At 47.5% G+C, this 17,396-nt stretch overlaps 1 protein-coding gene across 1 annotated transcript in view; it reads left to right on the forward strand.

The window, feature by feature from the left end:
- LOC143803153 (uncharacterized) overlaps positions 1 to 17,396 on the forward strand; it is a 50,850-nt gene that overhangs the window by 24,728 nt on the left and 8,726 nt on the right. The gene's annotated exons all lie outside the window — the stretch shown is intronic.

Genomic DNA, 17,396 nt, shown 5'->3' on the forward strand with positions numbered 1-17,396 from the left:
TAAACAGCTTTTCAACACTTTCAATTCTCTACTCCGTCCCCCTGCACCCCCTCCCTCCCCTCTCATTTCTGCTGAAGACTTTGCCTCTTTCTTTAAACAGAAGATCGATACAATCAGAGAAAGCTTTGGCCCACAGCGCCCACTGCCCCTCTTAGCTGCTCACCCCTGCTCCTCCAAAACCAGCTTCTCCACCATGACAGAAGATCAGCTCTCCACCCTCCTGTCGAGATCACACCTCACCACCTGCACGCTCGACCCGCTCCCATCTCACCTCATCCCTAACCTTTCCACGGTCTTCATCCCAACCCTAACGCACCTCTTCAACCTCTCACTCACAACAGGTGTCTTCCCCTCATCCTTCAAACATGCCAAGATTACACCCATCCTCAAAAAGCCCTCCCTCGACCCATCCTCTGTGTCTAGCTATCGCCCGATATCTCTTCTTCCTTATGCCTCCAAATTGCTGGAGCAACACATCCATCTTGACCTGTCCTCTCACCTCTCCTCCTGCTCCCTCTTTGATCGATTACAATCTGGCTTCCGTTCCCATCACTCAACTGAAACTGCCCTAACTAAAGTCACCAATGACCTACTAACTGCCAGGAACAAGCGACACTACTCTGTCCTCCTTCTCCTCGACCTGTCTTCTGCCTTTGACACTGTGGACCACTCCCTTCTGCTACAAATCCTCTCATCTCTTGGCATCACAGACTTGGCCCTTTCCTGGATCTCATCATATCTGACAGATCGGACATTCAGTGTCTCCCTCCGCCACACCACCTCCTCACCTCGCCCCTTGTCAGTCGGTGTTCCTCAAGGCTCTGTTCTAGGACCCCTACTCTTCTCCATCTACACCTTCGGTCTGGGACAGCTCATAGAATCCCACGGTATGCAGTACCATCTCTATGCTGATGACACACAGATCTACCTATCCGGACCTGACCTCACCTCCTTACTTACCAAAATCCCGCACTGTCTGTCTGCTATTTCAGCCTTCTTTTCTGCTCGCTTTCTACAACTGAACATGGACAAAACAGAATTCATCATCTTTCCCCCATCTCACTCTACCCCTCCACCAGACCTATCCATCAATGTCAATGGCTGCTCACTTTCCCCAGTCCCACACGCCCGGTGCCTCGGGGTGATCGTCGACTCTGCCCTCTCTTTCAAGCCACATATCCAAGCCCTTGCCTCCTCCTGCCGCCTCAAACTCAAAAACATTTCCCGGATCCGCGCATTCCTTGACCGTGACACCACAAAAACACTAGTGCATGCCCTTATCATCTCCCGCCTCGACTACTGCAACCTCCTACTCTCTGGACTCCCCTCTAGCACTCTGGCACCACTCCAATCCATCCTACACTCTGCTGCTCGACTAATCTACCTGTCTCCCCGCTATTCCCCAGCCTCTCCCCTATGCCAAGCCCTTCACTGGCTTCCTATTGCCCAGAGACTCCAGTTCAAAACCCTCACAATGACCTACAAAGCCATCCACAACCTATCTCCTCCATACATCTGTGACATGATCTCCCGGTACCTACCAACACGCAACCTCCGATCCTCTCAAGACCTCCTTCTCTACTCCCCTCTCATCTCTTCTTCCCAAAACCGCATCCAAGACTTCTCCCGTGCTTCCCCCATACTCTGGAACTCTCTACCCCAGCACATCAGACTCTCGCCTACCGTAGAAACTTTCAAAAAGAACCTGAAGACTCACCTCTTCCGACAAGCCTACAGCCTGCAGTGATCCTGAACCTACTGAACCGCCGCACAACCAGCTCTGCCCTCTCCTAGTGTATCATCACCCATCCCCTGCAGATTGTGAGCCCTCGCGGGCAGGGTCCTCCCTCCTTATGTACCCGTGTGCCTTGTTTTTTGCTCATGTTTAATGTATTTGTCTATATTTGCCCTGTATTTCACATGTAAAGCGCCATGGAATAAATGGCGCTATAAAAATGAATAATAATAATAATAATAATAATAATTGCGGAAAATATCATGCATGAAGGACTGAAATACAGAAGGAGCATTAGAAAGCCCGAAAGGCATCACAAGGTATTCAAAATGGCCTTCGGGCGTATTAAATGCAGTTTTCCATTCGTCACCCTGTTTAATACGAACAAGATTATATGCCCCTCGAAGGTCAATCTTAGTAAACCAACTAGCCCCCTTAATCCGAGCAAACAAATCAGAAAGCAAAGGTAAAGGGTATTGGAATTTGACCGTGATCTTATTAAGAAGGCGATAATCAATGCAGGGTCTCAAGGAGCCATCCTTCTTGGCAACAAAAAAGAATCCCGCTCCCAGTGGTGACGAGGACGGCCGAATATGCCCCTTCTCCAAAGACTCCTTGACATAACTCCACATGGCGGCATGCTCTGGCACAGACAGATTGAAAAGTCGGCCCTTAGGGAACTTACAGCCAGGAATCAAGTTAATAGCACAATCACAGTCCCTATGTGGAGGAAGGGAACTGGACTTGGGCTCATCAAATACATCCTGGAAATCCGACAAAAACTCAGGGACTTCAGAAGAGGGGGAAGAGGAAATTGACATCAAAGGAACGTCACAATGTACCCCTTGACAACCCCAACTAGTCACAGACATAGATTTCCAATCCAGCACCGGATTATGTTCCTGTAACCATGGAAAACCCAGTACAACAACATCATGCAAGTTATGCAACACCAGAAAACGGCAATCTTCCTGATGTGCTGGAGCCATGCACATGGTCAGCTGAGTCCAATACTGAGGTTTATTCTTGGCCAATGGTGTAGCATCAATCCCCCTCAAAGGAATAGGGCTCTGCAAAGGCTGCAAGGAAAAACCACAGCGCCTGGCGAATTCCAAGTCCATTAAGTTCAGGGCAGTGCCTGAATCCACAAATGCCATGACAGAAAAGGACGATAATGAGCAAATCAGGGTCACAGATAAGAGAAATTTAGGCTGTACAGTACTGATGGTAACAGACCTAGCGACCCTCTTAGTACGCTTAGGGCAATCAGAAATAACATGAGCAGAATCACCACAGTAAAAACACAGCCCATTCTGACATCTGAATCCCTGCCGTTCTGCTCTAGTCAAAATCCTATCACATTGCATAGGCTCAGGACTCCGCTCAGAGGACACTGCCATATGGTGCACAACTTTGCGCTCGCGCAGGCGCCGATCAATCTGAATGGCTAGAGACATAGATTCGTTCAAACCAGCAGGCGTGGGGAACCCCACCATAACATCTTTAAGGGCTTCAGAAAGACCCTTTCTGAAAATTGCTGCCAGAGCATCCTCATTCCATTTAGTGAGCACAGACCATTTTCTAAATTTCTGGCAGTATAATTCTGCCGCTTCCTGACCCTGACATAGGGCCAACAAGGTTTTTTCTGCATGATCCACAGAATTAGATTTGTCATACAATAATCTGAGCGCTTGAAAAAATGCGTCTACATTAAGCAATGCCGGATTCCCTGTTTCAAGGGAGAATGCCCAGTCCTGAGGGTCACCACGCAGCGAGAGATGACGATTTTAACCTACTGAATGGGATCACCAGAGGAACGGGGTTTCAAAGCAAAAAACAATTTGCAGTTATTTTTAAAGTTCAAAAACTTGGATCTGTCCCCAAAAAACAAATCAGGAGTAGGAATTTTAGGCTCTAAAGCCGGAGTCTGGACAACATAATTTTGGATACTCTGTACTCTTGCAGCAAGTTGATCCACACGAGAAAACAAACCCTGAACATCCATGCCAGCGCCAAAATACTGAACCACCCAGAGATTAAGAGAAAAAAAAGACAAAACAGACTACAGAAAAAAATGGCTCAGAATTTTTCTTTTTTCCTTCTTTTGAGATGCATTTAATTCATTTTTGGCCAGTTGTACTGTTATGAACTGGTGGTTTAGGAGCAACATGGGACGTGCTCTGGAGGAGGTGGTACCTGTACTGACCGCAGTTCCTGAGCTTAACACAACACTAGAAGTAGCCGTGGGATGTTCCTGTCACTCCCTAGACACCTCGTCACAGCCGGAGGACTAACTACCCCTAAAGATAGAAACAGGAAAGCTATCTTGCCTCAGAGAAAATTCCCAAAGGACAGACAGCCCCCCACAAATATTGACTGTGAGTGGAGAGGGAAATGACATACACAGAATGAAACTAGGATATAGCAAAGGAGGCCAATCTAGCTAGATAGATAGAACAGGACAGAATGCTGTGCGGTCAGTATTAAAAACTAGAAAAATCCACCACAGAGTTTACAAAAATCTCCACACCTGACTAAAGGTGCGGAGGGTAAATCTGCTTCCCAGAGCTTCCAGCTTAACTGAATAAATCCATACTGACAAGCTGGACTAGAAAAAAAACATAGAATGTGCTGAACGATTAAGTCCACAACAAGTGGAAAGCAAAAGAACAAAGCAAGGACTTATCTTTGCTGAACTGGTCAGAATATCAGGGAAATCCAAGAGAGATGTGAATCCAAGCAGGAACCATTGGCAACTGGCACTAGCTGAAGGATAGAGCCAGGATAAATAGCCGAGCCAGAATAGACGATCAGTGGAAGCAGCTGCTGACTGCTAAATCCAAGGAGCAGCAGTTCCACTTAAATCCACCGGAGGGAGCCCAAAAGCAGAATTCACAACAGGGGTCTGCCCGGTGGAGTCGGCTACGGCGTTGTTCAGCGCAAACTCCGCCCATGGTAGCAAGGATGCCCAGTCATCCTGTCGGGCTGAAACAATATGTCGCAGATATGTGACCAGGGTCTGGTTGGCCCTCTCCACCAACCCATTCGTCTCGGGATGGTATGCAGAAGAAAGATTCAGCTCGATGCTGAGTAGACGACAAAGCTCTCTTCAGAACCGAGACACAAACTGGGGACCCCGGTCACTGACAATTTTGTCTGGCATACCGTAAAGGCGGAAAATGTGTTTAATAAACAACGCTGCCAAGGCCCGTGCAGAAGGTAGCCGTGGAAGAGGCACCAAGTGCACCATTTTGGAAAAATGCTAGGTGATTACCCAAATAATGGTGCAGCTACGGGACTTGGGTAAGCCCACCACAAAGTCCATCCCGACCATCTCCCAGGGCCTGTCCGCCACCGGCAGGGGGTAAAGTAACCCAGCTGGCTGTTCTCGAGGAGACTTATTCTTGGTGCAGGAGACACACGCCCGAATATAGTCTCCGACATCACGGGCCATATGCGGCCAACAGTAAGTCCTCGCCAGCAGCTCAGATGTCCTCTTGGTTCCAAAATGTCCACCCACCCTGGACGAGTGAGCCCAAGAGAGAACCTATGGTCGCAAATTAGATGGTACAAAAGTCTTGCCTGGGGGCACAGACTCTAGCGAAACCGGGGCCACGGTCCTCAGGCTCTCTGAAGGGACAATTAGCCGAGGCTCCTCCTCCTCTACTGAAGACACTACGGAGAGGGAGAGACCATCGGCACAGATGTTCTTCTCCCCGGAGAGATAATAGAGGGGGAAGTGGAAACGGGAGAACAAGGACCATCTAGCCTGGCGAGAGTTTAGCCACTGGGCAGTCTGCAAATAAACCAAATTTTTGTGGTCGGTATACACTTGGAAAGGAAAATGAGCCCCCTCCAGAAGGTGTCTCCACTCCGAGAAGGCCAACTTCATAGCTAGCAACTCCCTGTCCCCGATGGAATAATTCCTCTCCACTGGTGTGAAGGTCTTGGAGAAAAAGAAGCAAGGATGCTTCATACCTTGAGCATCCTTTTGGAAGAGGACTGCTCCAGCACCGACGGATGAGGCATCCACCTCCATTATAAATGATTTATCTACATTGGGTCGATGTAAGATGGGAGCGCTAGCAAAATGAGACTTAATAGGGAGGAAGGCCTTGGAGACCTCCTCTGATCACAATTTGGGATTTGCTCCCTTCTTGGGGAGGGCTACCAAGGGAGCTACCAGAGTTGAGAAGTGAGGAATGAACTGGCGATAATAGTTAATGAACCCCATAAAGCGCTGCACCGCTTTGAGAGAATGGGGTTCCTGCCAGTCCATCACAGCCTGTAGCTTGGCAGGATCCATAGCCAATCCCTGGGCAGAGATGATATAGCCAAGGAAAGGCAAGGACTCCTGCTCAAACACACTTCTCCAACTTGACGTAGAGGGAATTTGCCCATAGGAGGTCAAAGACTTTGAAAACATCTCTCCAGTGGGAATCCAAATCTGGAGAGTAGATGAGAATATCATCCAGATAGACTACCACCGAGGAGGAGAGCATATCTCGGAAGATATCTTCACAAAGTCTTGGAAAACGGCTGGGGCATTACAGAGCCCAAGGGCTCAGTAATCCTGTGCCATGTAATTTATAGGGAAGAGATTTACTGTGAAAATTAAATTGTCAACTGTTTGGATACTGGAGGGTATACAGTAAGAAACTTCACAAAAATGTGCAAAATAGGTCTCAGAGTCCGATTTGAGAACCAGAGAATCCACCATTGGGCTCTGGGACCTCTTTTTAGAAGAGGAGGACAATAGCGGAAGACCTTGTACTCACTATGGAACCACAGGAGACCCCTGTGCCAAATGGTGGCCCGCCAAGCCGATGATGTCACTGCTGCCATCTGAATTTCAACATATCTGCAAAGGAGACTCAGATACTATTGAATGCAAAGGCAAAGTAGAAAGCTGATGGTTCCCTCCTCCACCATTCAGCCGGTGTACCTGAGAGAACGCAACAGGTGCGATGCTGTCACTAGATCACACATCCGAGCCTCAGAGTATATGTTTCAGAGATGCAGAGACCAGAGCACTGTGGTAACGTGCGTTTTTAAACTATTTTATCAGTCATTACTTGTGGGGTCCCAATACTTTGTTGGGCTGTGGGCCCATTTCCAACAACCATCACTCCAGTGTTCTTATGGTACTTTGTGTTTGCTAACTGTGTAAGAAGGCTAATTGATGGTTAGAATACCCTTAAAAACCCTTGTGCAAGTATGTTGGCACAGCTGAAAACAGTTTGGCTGATTAGAGAACCTATAAACTTGACCTTCTTTTGAGCTAGTTGAGAATCTGGAGCATTACATTTGTTGGTTCCACTAAACTCTCAAAATGGCCAGAAAAAAAAGAGACATTCATGTGAAACTCGTCTATTCTTGTTCTTAGAAATGAAGGCTATTTCATGCGAGAAATTGCCAAGAAACTGAAAACTTCCTACAACGGTGTGTACTACTCCCTTCAGAGGAGAGCACAAACAGGCTCTAACAAGATTAGAAAGAGAAGTGGGAGGCCCCGCTGCACAACTGAGCAACAAGACAAGTACATTAGAGTCTGTAGTTTGAGAAATTGACGCCTCACAGGTCCTCAGCTGGCAGCTTCATTAAATAGTACACACAAAACGCCAGTGTCAAAGTCTACAGTGAAGAGGAGACTCTAGGTTGCTGGCCTTCAGGGCAGAGTGGCAAAGAAAAAGCCATATCTGAGACTGGCTAATAAAAGGAAAAGATTAATATGTACAAAAGAACACAGACATTGGACAGTGGAAGATTGGAAAAAAGTGTTATGGACAGACGAATCCAAGTTTGAGATGTTTGGATCACGCAGAAGAACATTTGTGAGATGCAGAACAACTGAAAAGATGCTGGAAGAGTGCCTGACGCCATCTGTCAAGCATGGTGGAGGTAATGTGATGGTCTGGGGTTGCTTTGGTGCTGGTAAAGTCGGAGATTTGTACAAGGTAAAAGGGATTTTGGATAAGGAAGGCTATCACTCCATTTTGCCACGCCATGCCATACCCTGTGGCCAGCACTTGATTGGAGCCAATTTCATCTTACAACAGGACAATGACCCAAAGCACACCTCCAAATTATGGAAGGACTATTTCCAAATTATGGAAGGACTATTTAGGGAAAAGCAGGCAGCTAGTATTCTATCTGTAATAGAGTGGCCAGCGCATTCACCAGATCTCAACCCCATTGAGCTGTTGTGGGAGCAGCTTGACCGTATGGTATCAAAAAGTGGCCATCAAGCCAAATAAACTTGGGGGGGGGGGGGGGGGGGGGCTTCTGGAAGCATGGGGTGAAATTTCTCCAGATTACCTCAGCAAATTAACTGCTAGAATGCCAAAGGTCTGCAATGCTGGAATTGCAGCAAAGGGAGCATTCTTTGACAAAAGCAAAGTTTGAAGGAGAAAATTATTATTTCAAATAAAAATCTTTTTTTTTGAACCTTGTCAATGTCTGGACTAGATTTTCAATTCATTTGGTAACTCATTTGATTAATAAAATTATGAGTTTTCATGGAAAACACAAAACTGTCTGGGTGACCCTAAACTTTGGAGCCGTAGTATATATATATATATATATATATATATATATATATATATACAGTGGGGAAAAAAAGTATTTAGTCAGCCACCAATTGTACAAGTTCTCCAACTTAAAAACATGAGAGAGGCCTGTAATTGACATCATAGGTAGACCACAACTATGAGAGTCAAAATAAGAAAACTAATTCAGAAAATAACCTTGTCTAATTTGGCAAGATTTATTTAGCAAATTATGATGGAAAATAAGTATTTGGTCATTAACAATAGTTCATCTCACTATTTTGTTCTATAGCCTTTGTTGGCAATGACAGAGGTCAGACCTTTTCTCTAAGTCTTCACAAGGTTGGCACACACTGTTGGTGGTATGTTGGCCCATTCCTCCATGCAAATCTCCTCTAGAGCAGTGAGTTTTTGGGCCTGGCGCTGAGAAACATTGACTTTCAACTCCCTCCAAAGGTTTTCTATGGGTTGAGATCTGGAGACTGGCTAGGCCACTCCAGGACCTTCATATGCTTCTTACGAAGCCACTCCTTCGTTGCCCTGGCAGTGTGCTTGGGATCATTATCTTGCTGAAAGACCCATCTACGTTTCATCTTCAATGCCCTTGCTGATGGAAGGTTTGCACTCAAAAGAATGGCCCCATTCATTCTTTCATGTACATGGATCAGTCGTCCTGGTCCCTTTGTAGAGAAACAGCCCCAAAGTATGATGTTGCCGCCCCATTGCTTCACAGTAGGTATGGTGTTCTTTGGGTGAGACAAAGCATTCTGTCTCCTCCAAACACGAGTTTTGTTTCTACCAAACAGTTCTACTTTGGTTTCATCAGACCATATGACACTCTCCCCAAACTCTTCTGGATAATCCAAATGCTCTCTAGTAAACTTCAGAAGGGCCCGGACATGTACTGGCTTAAGCAGGGGGACACGTCTGGCACTGCAGGATCTGAGTCCCTGGCTGCATAATGTGTTACTGATGGTAGCGTTTGTTACGGTGGTCCCAGCTCTATTCAGGTCATTCACTAGTTCCCAACATGGGGTTCTGGGATTTTTACTTACCGTTCTTGTGATACTTTTGACCCCACAGGGTGAGATCTTGCATGGAGCCCCAGATCGAGGGAGATTATCAGTGGTCTTGTAAGTCTTCCATTTTCTTATTATTGCTCCCACAGTTTTCATCACACCAAGTTGCTTGCCTATTGCAGATTCAGTCTTCCCAGCCTGTTGCAGGGCTACAATTTTGTTTCTGGTGTCCTTCGACAGCTCTTTGGTCTTCACCATAGTGGAGTTTGGAATGTGACTGTTTGAGGTTGTGGACAGGTGTCTTTTATACTGATAACAAGTTCAAACAGGCGCCATTACTACAGGTAATGAGTGGAGGACAGAGGAGCCTCTTAAAAAAGAAGTTACAGGTCTGTGAGAGCCAGAATTCTTACATGTTTTTAGGTGACCAAATAATTATTTTCCACCATAATTTGCAAAATAAATCTTGCCAAATCAGACAAGGTGATTTTCTGCATTTGTTTTCTCATTTTGACCCTCATAGTTGTGGTCTACCTATGATGTCAATTACAGGCCTCTCTCATCTTTTTAAGTCGGAGAACTTGCACAATTGGTGGCTGACTAAATATTTTTCCCCCCACTATATATATATATATATATATATAAACATACACAGTACAGACCAAAAGTTTGGACACACCTTCTCATTTAAAGATTTTTCTGTATTTTCATGACTATGAAAATTGTACATTCACACTTAAGGCATCAAAAACTATGAATTAACACATGTGGAATTATATACCGGTACTTAACAAAAAAAGTGTGAAACAACTGGAATTATGTCTTATATTCTAGGTTCTTCAAAGTAGCCACCTTTTGCTTTGATGACTGCTTTACACACACTTGGCATTCTCTTGATGAGCTTCAAGAGGTAGTCACCGGGAATGGTCTTCCAACAATCTTGAAGGAGTTCCCAGAGATGCTTAGCACTTGTTGACCCTTTTGCATACTGTATATAAGGGGCTGTGAGGATATTATATATTAAGGGCTGTGGGGACATCATACTGTATATAGGGGCTGTGGGCATATTATACTATATATTGAGGGCTGTGGGGACATCATACTGTATATAGGTGCTGTGGGATATACTATATATATTGAGGGCTGTGGGGACATCATACTGTATATAGGGACTGTGGGGATATTATACTGTATATAGGGGCTATGGGGACATCATACTGTATATAGGGGCTGTGGGGTTATACTATATATTGAGGGCTGTGGGGACATCATACTGTATATGGGGGTGTAACGGGGTCTACCAAGCTGGGGTACCTCTTTCAGTACTGCCCCGTGTTTAAGGAGGTCCACTTTGCATTGGCTGGAGTCTGAATGAAGGACGCTGGCTGGAATTCCTTGATTACATGAGAGCATATAAAAGCTGACTGCTTCTCCACGTATTTCCAGTCTCACAACACTTTATTCACAGAACACAGAATATATGTAACAACAGATACAGAGGGCAGGTCCATTCAAAAGCGGCAGGCCAGACATACATTACAATAGCCGCAGGGGGCCGGTGCCTGCTGATATTTACTGTGGGAATTACAAAGGTGGGGGAGGTCAGAAGGGGTATATCTTGTCTCCTCTGCCCAGGGGCGCAGCCTGTGGGCTGATGCATTAGGGACATATATCTCACATGGAACCTATTATACATACATATAACTGCATACATATTCTGGGTGCTGGGGGGTTCTGTAACACGGCTCCCCCTTTCAGCGACGCGATCGGCATACAGTTTGATCCTTAACGGATCGGTTTGGGGATGACCGAAGTTTATGGGGTTGGTACAAGTTCCGTTTGTCGACTTAGTCCATCGGCGTTACCATTTTGTTTGCCAGGTCTGTAGTGGATGGTGAAGTCCAGAGGTTGTAGGGCTAAAATCCACCGCAGTAATCTGGCGTTGTCTCCGGAGACCCGATTAAGCCAGACTAGGGGATTATGGTCCGTTAGGAGGGAAAACTGTCATCCATACAAATATGGTTGTAACTTTTTGAGTGCCCATACTACTGCCAGGCACTCCTTCTCGATGGCAGCATAGCTTACTTCACGGGGCAGTAGTTTCCGACTCAGGTAAGCTACTGGGTGTTCTTGGCCGTCCGGCCCGACTTGGCTAAGTACTGCCCCAGTACTGCCCCCAATCCAAACATAGAAGCATCTGTGTGAACCAGGAAACGTTTAGTTGGATTGGGTGCGGCCAATACAGGGGTATTGGTGAGGGCGTCCTTTAGCTGGCGGAAGGCTTCCTCACACTCTGGGGTCCAGGTTACCTGGCGGGGTTGGTTCTTACGGGTCAGATCAGTGAGGGGCTTGGCTACGCTGCTGTAATTGGGGATGAATTTCCTGTAATACTCCGCTGTCCCTAGAAACGCCATGACCTGGGTTTTAGTGCGTGGGGTGGGCCATTTGGCTATGGCCTCAATCTTGGCTGGTTCTGGTCGCTGTTTCCCACTTCCCACCCAATGTCCTAAATACTGAACCTCCGCTTTGCCCACGTGACACTTGTTTGGGTTCAGGGTGATTCCGGCCTTGTGGATCCTGTCTAATACTGTCTCTAGGTGATTTAGATGCTCTTCCCATGTCACGCTGTAGATGGCGATGTCATCCAGGTAGGCACACGCATAGTCCTGGAGATCATCCAGAAGCTGGTCAGCCAGCCTCTGGAAGGTCGCAAGGGCATTCTTCATCCCGAATGGCATAACTTGAAACTGGAATAAGCCGAACGGGGTGACAAATGCAGACTTGGGAATAGCGTCAGGACTAAGGGGAATCTGCCAGTAGCCTTTGCATAGATCGATGGTGGTCAAATACTTTGCCCCCGCCAGCCGATCTAACAGCTCATCCACGCGCGGCATGGGATACTGTTATGGTCTGGTAATTAAGGAGCGACATGCGACTAGCTCTGGGCAGGTGGTAACTATACCAACCGCAGTTCCTGATCTTAACACAGACACTAGCAGTAGCCGTGGGATGTTCCTCTCACTCCCTGGACACCTCGTCACAGCCGGAGATCTAGCTACCCCTAAAGGTAGAAGCAGGAAAGCTATCTTGCCTCAGAGAAAATCCGCAAAGGATAGGACAGCCCCCCACAAATAATGACTGTGAGAGGAGAAGGAAATGACATACGTAGTATGAAACAAGATTTAGCAAAGGAGGCCACTACTAGCTAGAAAGAATTAGTACAGGACAGAACACTGTGCGGTCAGTATTAAAAACTAGAAAAAGTCCACCGCAGAGAAATGCCAAAATCTCCACACCTGACTAAAGGTGTGGAGGGCAAACTCTGCTGCCCAGAGCTTCCAGCTTAGCTGACTAGATACATACTGATAAGCTGGACAAATGAGCAAAACATAGAAAGTGCGAAACAACAAAGTCCACAACAAGTGAACTGCAAAAAGACAAGCAAGGACTTAGCTTTGCTGAAATGGTCAGAGTGACAGGGAAATCCTCAGAGAGCCATGACTCCAAGCTCAACAATTGACAACTTGCATTGAATTAGGCCAAAGGCCAGACTAATATAGCAGAGCCAGAAAGACGATCAGTGAAAACAGCTGCTGATGCTAAATCCAAGAAGCAGCCATACCACTCAAAACCACAGGAGGGAGCCCAAGAGCAGAACTCACAAAAATGCTACTTATAACCACCGGAGGGAGCCCAAGAGCGGAATTCACAACAGGATACTGTTGTGAATGCTGCTCTTGGGTTCCCTCCGGTGGTTGTTGGTGGTAATACAGTTGTCCCTGGGTTGCAATCCTGGGCAGGTGTCCCTGCTGATTGCAGTGCTGACTGGGGTATTTAAGGTTGCAGGATTCATTAGTCCTTGCCAGTTGTCCATTGTTCTAGGACGTTTTGGATCTCAGTCTGGTTCCCCTGCCTTGCTACCAAATCAGCAAAGATAAGTGTCTGGTTTTTGTTTCTGCTGCACACATGCTGTGTGCTTTACAGATCAGTGCTATTCATTGGTTTTTCTTGTCCAGCTTAGACTGTGTCAGGATTTTTCCAGTCTAGTTGGATTCTCAGGAGATGCAGATATACGTTCCATGTCTTTAGTTAGATGGTGGAATTTTTGTATTATCTGCTGTGGATATTTTCAGGGTTTTAATACTGACCGCTTAGCATTTTGTCCTATCCTTTTCTATTTTAGCCTGCGTGTGTCTTTCCTCTAATACTCACAGTCAATATTTGTGGGGGGCTGCCTATCCTTTGGGGTTCTGCTCTGAGGCAAGATAGGATTCCCATTTCCATCTATAGGGGTATTTAGTCCTCCGGCTGTGTCGAGGTGTCTAGGATTGTTAGGTACACCCCACGGCTACTTCTAGTTGCGGTGTCAGTTTAGGGTTTGCGGTCAGTATAGGTTCCACCTACTCCTGAGAAAGTCTCATGCGGCTCCAAGGTCACCGGATCATAACAGGATACGCATCCGTCACCGTTTTCTCATTGAGCCTGAGAAAGTCTACACAAAACCGTGTAGTCCCATCCTTCTTGGGCACTAACACTACGGGGGATGCCCAGGGACTATCTGATTCTTCAATGACCCCTAAACGCAACATCTCTGGTATCTCTTGTCGCATCCCTTCTCGTACAGACTCAGGGACACGGAAGGGGGGTTGTCTCAGGGGGGTCTGATCCTGGGTCTCAACCTTGTGTTGTGCCAGGTGGGTGTACCCTGGTCTCCCTGAAAACATCCTCTGTCGCTGCCTCAACAACGCCTCTGCCTGCTGTCTCTCCCGGGGACCTAGGTCTTCACCCAAGTGTACCTGGTCCCATGTTTTAGACTGAGTCCTTTCCCCTAAAACATCAGGCAAGGGGAGTCCGGCTACATCCTCTGCTTCAGGTGCACAGATGGCCACTACCTCTTCAGGGCGCTCCCGGTAGGGCTTCAGCATGTTCACATGGATGTTCATGTGAGGACTTACCATGAAAGTAATGTGCAGACGTTGCGTTTTGCAGGGTTGGAAAAGGTCTCCCCGCCACAACAGGGAGGGGATTTGAACCACCTCCTATTACAGAGAGAAGGGAGGTGGATACTCCGTGCAGGCGCCTTAGGTCCATTGGGCTTAAATGAAAGGATAGACATGTCTGTCTTTTTGTAAAATATTGCAGTTTTTGTAAAATATTGTATTTATTTGTTATCTTCAGATTTGCCTTAGTATTTTAAATTGTTTTTAATTTTGTATTGTTTTTCACTTACACTTATATTTCGAAGATAGGTGTTTTACTCACCTGATGTATTGTGAAGGGGGAGGAGCAGCATGATCTGCAGAGGTAAAAGAACATGCCTCACTTCCTTTCGTCAAAAAGGACCCGTTGAAGTGCTACATAGCACGAAATGGCCGTTGACCGTTCACTTTTCACATTCCTCCCTGCTTTTGTTCATATGTCCGAATAAAGTTGTGACCTGTTCACAGGGGTAAGTGCGCTTCTTTTTTATCTTTTATGGAATGGTATTTATATCTTTCCTTGGTGTCGGATTACCAGGTGGCACCCCCGTATCTTCTCCCTTTGTGTGGACTCATTACGGATGCTGCAGTATTACCCTCATTTGTGCTGCCCCTGTTCCAATAAATCTCATTGGATTGTTTATCAGCCCTTCCTGCTCTGTCGCATACCCCGTCACACCAGGCGATAACCGCCGTCTTGTCCTCGGCTTCTTCTTCTCTCGGTAGGTATATTTCTTGTGGCAGCAACACAAATGGACAAGTACACCAACAGGAGACACAAGGGGGGAAGGCAGCGTTGCGCAAACAAAGCATGAGTCGCCAATGTCAGACACCCCTCTCAGCAGTCCCACCACAGCAGCACCGATATAAGAATAATTATTATTTGTCTTTTTCCCTATGTGGCAGAGATGACCACAATAATGTAGCTCTGCCCCGGGTATTAGCCACTCCTGAAGCTGTACTCCATGTCATTCAGGTCAGAGCTTTGCGGGCTGCAGCAGTGCTTCAAACCCCGCCGGCTTCTCTGAGGTAAAATTTCTGTATGCCAGGTCCAAAAATCACGATTTTGGTCTCAAAATGATAACAACAAGGTCAGCAATAAGCCCATGTAAAAAAAAAACAAAAAACTGTGAAAATTCTCTTTTTTTTACTTGAAAGTAGCTTCAGAAGGGTAGCTTGCAGGTAGCTCTAGACTTCAGTGTCCTCACGTTGCAAGAGTCTAGGCCACGCCCCTCTATCTCCACTAATGTCACCTTCCGCAAGAATTCTTCAGGGCTATCTCTGCTTTCCCCTAGACACACACAGCTCTGAAACATGTCCATTACACACACAGCTCTGCAACACGTCCATGACACACACAGCTCTGCAACACGTCCATTTCACACACAGCTCTGCTCCATGTACCTAACACACACAACTCTACTCCACGTACCTCACACACACAGCGCTGCTCCACGTACCTCACACACACAGCTCTGCTCCACGTACCTCACACACACAGCTCTGCTCCACGTACCTAACACACACAGTTCTGCTCTACGTTCCTCACACACAACTCTGCTCCATGTACCTCACACACACAGCTCTGCTCCACATACCTCACACACACAGCTCTGCTCCATGTACCTCACACACACAGCTCTGCTCCATGTACCTCACACTCTGGTCCACGTACCTCACATACAGCTCTGCAACACGTACCTCACACACAGCTCTGCTCCACGTACCTCAAACACACACACGTACCTCCCAAGTTCTGAAAACAGAAAGAGAGACAAATTATGGGGTGTGCTAAGTACGCTGAAGCAATTTTGACCAAGTCCCTGGCCACACCACAGTCCACCCCCATTTACCATTTATTTCTAACACAGCAGATGTCAGTGGAGAGGTGTAAGTGAGAGACATTCAGCAGACGCAAGAGACTTCAGGGCATAGACCCAAATCCAGGACTGTCCTCTGTTTCTGAGACAGTTCGGACTAGAGATGAGCAGATCGTTTCATTAGACTATGATCCGGATTAGTGGACAGCAGCACAAGACCTTCCAGTGTCCCAGGTGTGGATTTCGATCACCTACATGCACATTACACACACGGCTCCACACACATTACACACACGGCTCCGCTCCGCACACATTACACACACGGCTCCGCTCCGCACACATTACACACACGGCTCCACACACATTACACACACGGCTCCGCTCCGCACACATTACACACATGGCTCCGCTCCGCACACATTACACACACGGCTCCACACACATTACACACACGGCTCCGCTCCGCACACATTACACACACGGCTCCGCTCACATTACACACACGGCTCCACACACATTACACACACGGCTCCGCTCCGCACACATGGCTCCGCTCCGCACACATTACACACACGGCTCCGCTCCGCACACATTACACACACGGCTCCGCTCCGCACACATTACACACACGGCTCTGCTCCGCACACATTACACACACGGCTCCGCTCCGCACACATTACACACACGGCTCCGCTCCGCACACACTACACACACGGCTCTGCTCCGCACACATTACACACACGGCTCCGCTCCGCACACACGGCTCCGCTCCGCACACATTACACACACGGCTCCGCTCCGCACACACTACACACACGGCTCCGCTCCGCACACATTACACACACGGCTCTGCTCCGCACACATTACACACACGGCTCCGCTCCGCACACATTACACACGCGGCTCCGCTCCGCACACATTACACACGCGGCTCCGCTCCGCACACATTACACACGCGGCTCCGCTCCGCACACATTACACACGCGGCTCCGCTCCGCACACATTACACACGCGGCTCCGCTCCGCACACATTACACACGCGGCTCCGCTCCGCACACATTACACACGCGGCTCCGCTCCGCACACATTACACACGCGGCTCCGCTCCGCACACACTACACACGCGGCTCCGCTCCGCACACATTACACACGCGGCTCCGCTCCGCACACACTACACACACGGCTCCGCTCCGCACACATTACACACACGGCTCCGCTCCGCACACACTACACACACGGCTCCGCTCCGCACACATTACACACACGGCTCTGCTCCGCACATTACACACACGGCT

Source organism: Ranitomeya variabilis, chromosome 1 (genome assembly GCF_051348905.1).
Source record: "Ranitomeya variabilis isolate aRanVar5 chromosome 1, aRanVar5.hap1, whole genome shotgun sequence".
Classification (NCBI taxonomy): Eukaryota; Metazoa; Chordata; class Amphibia; order Anura; family Dendrobatidae; genus Ranitomeya; species Ranitomeya variabilis.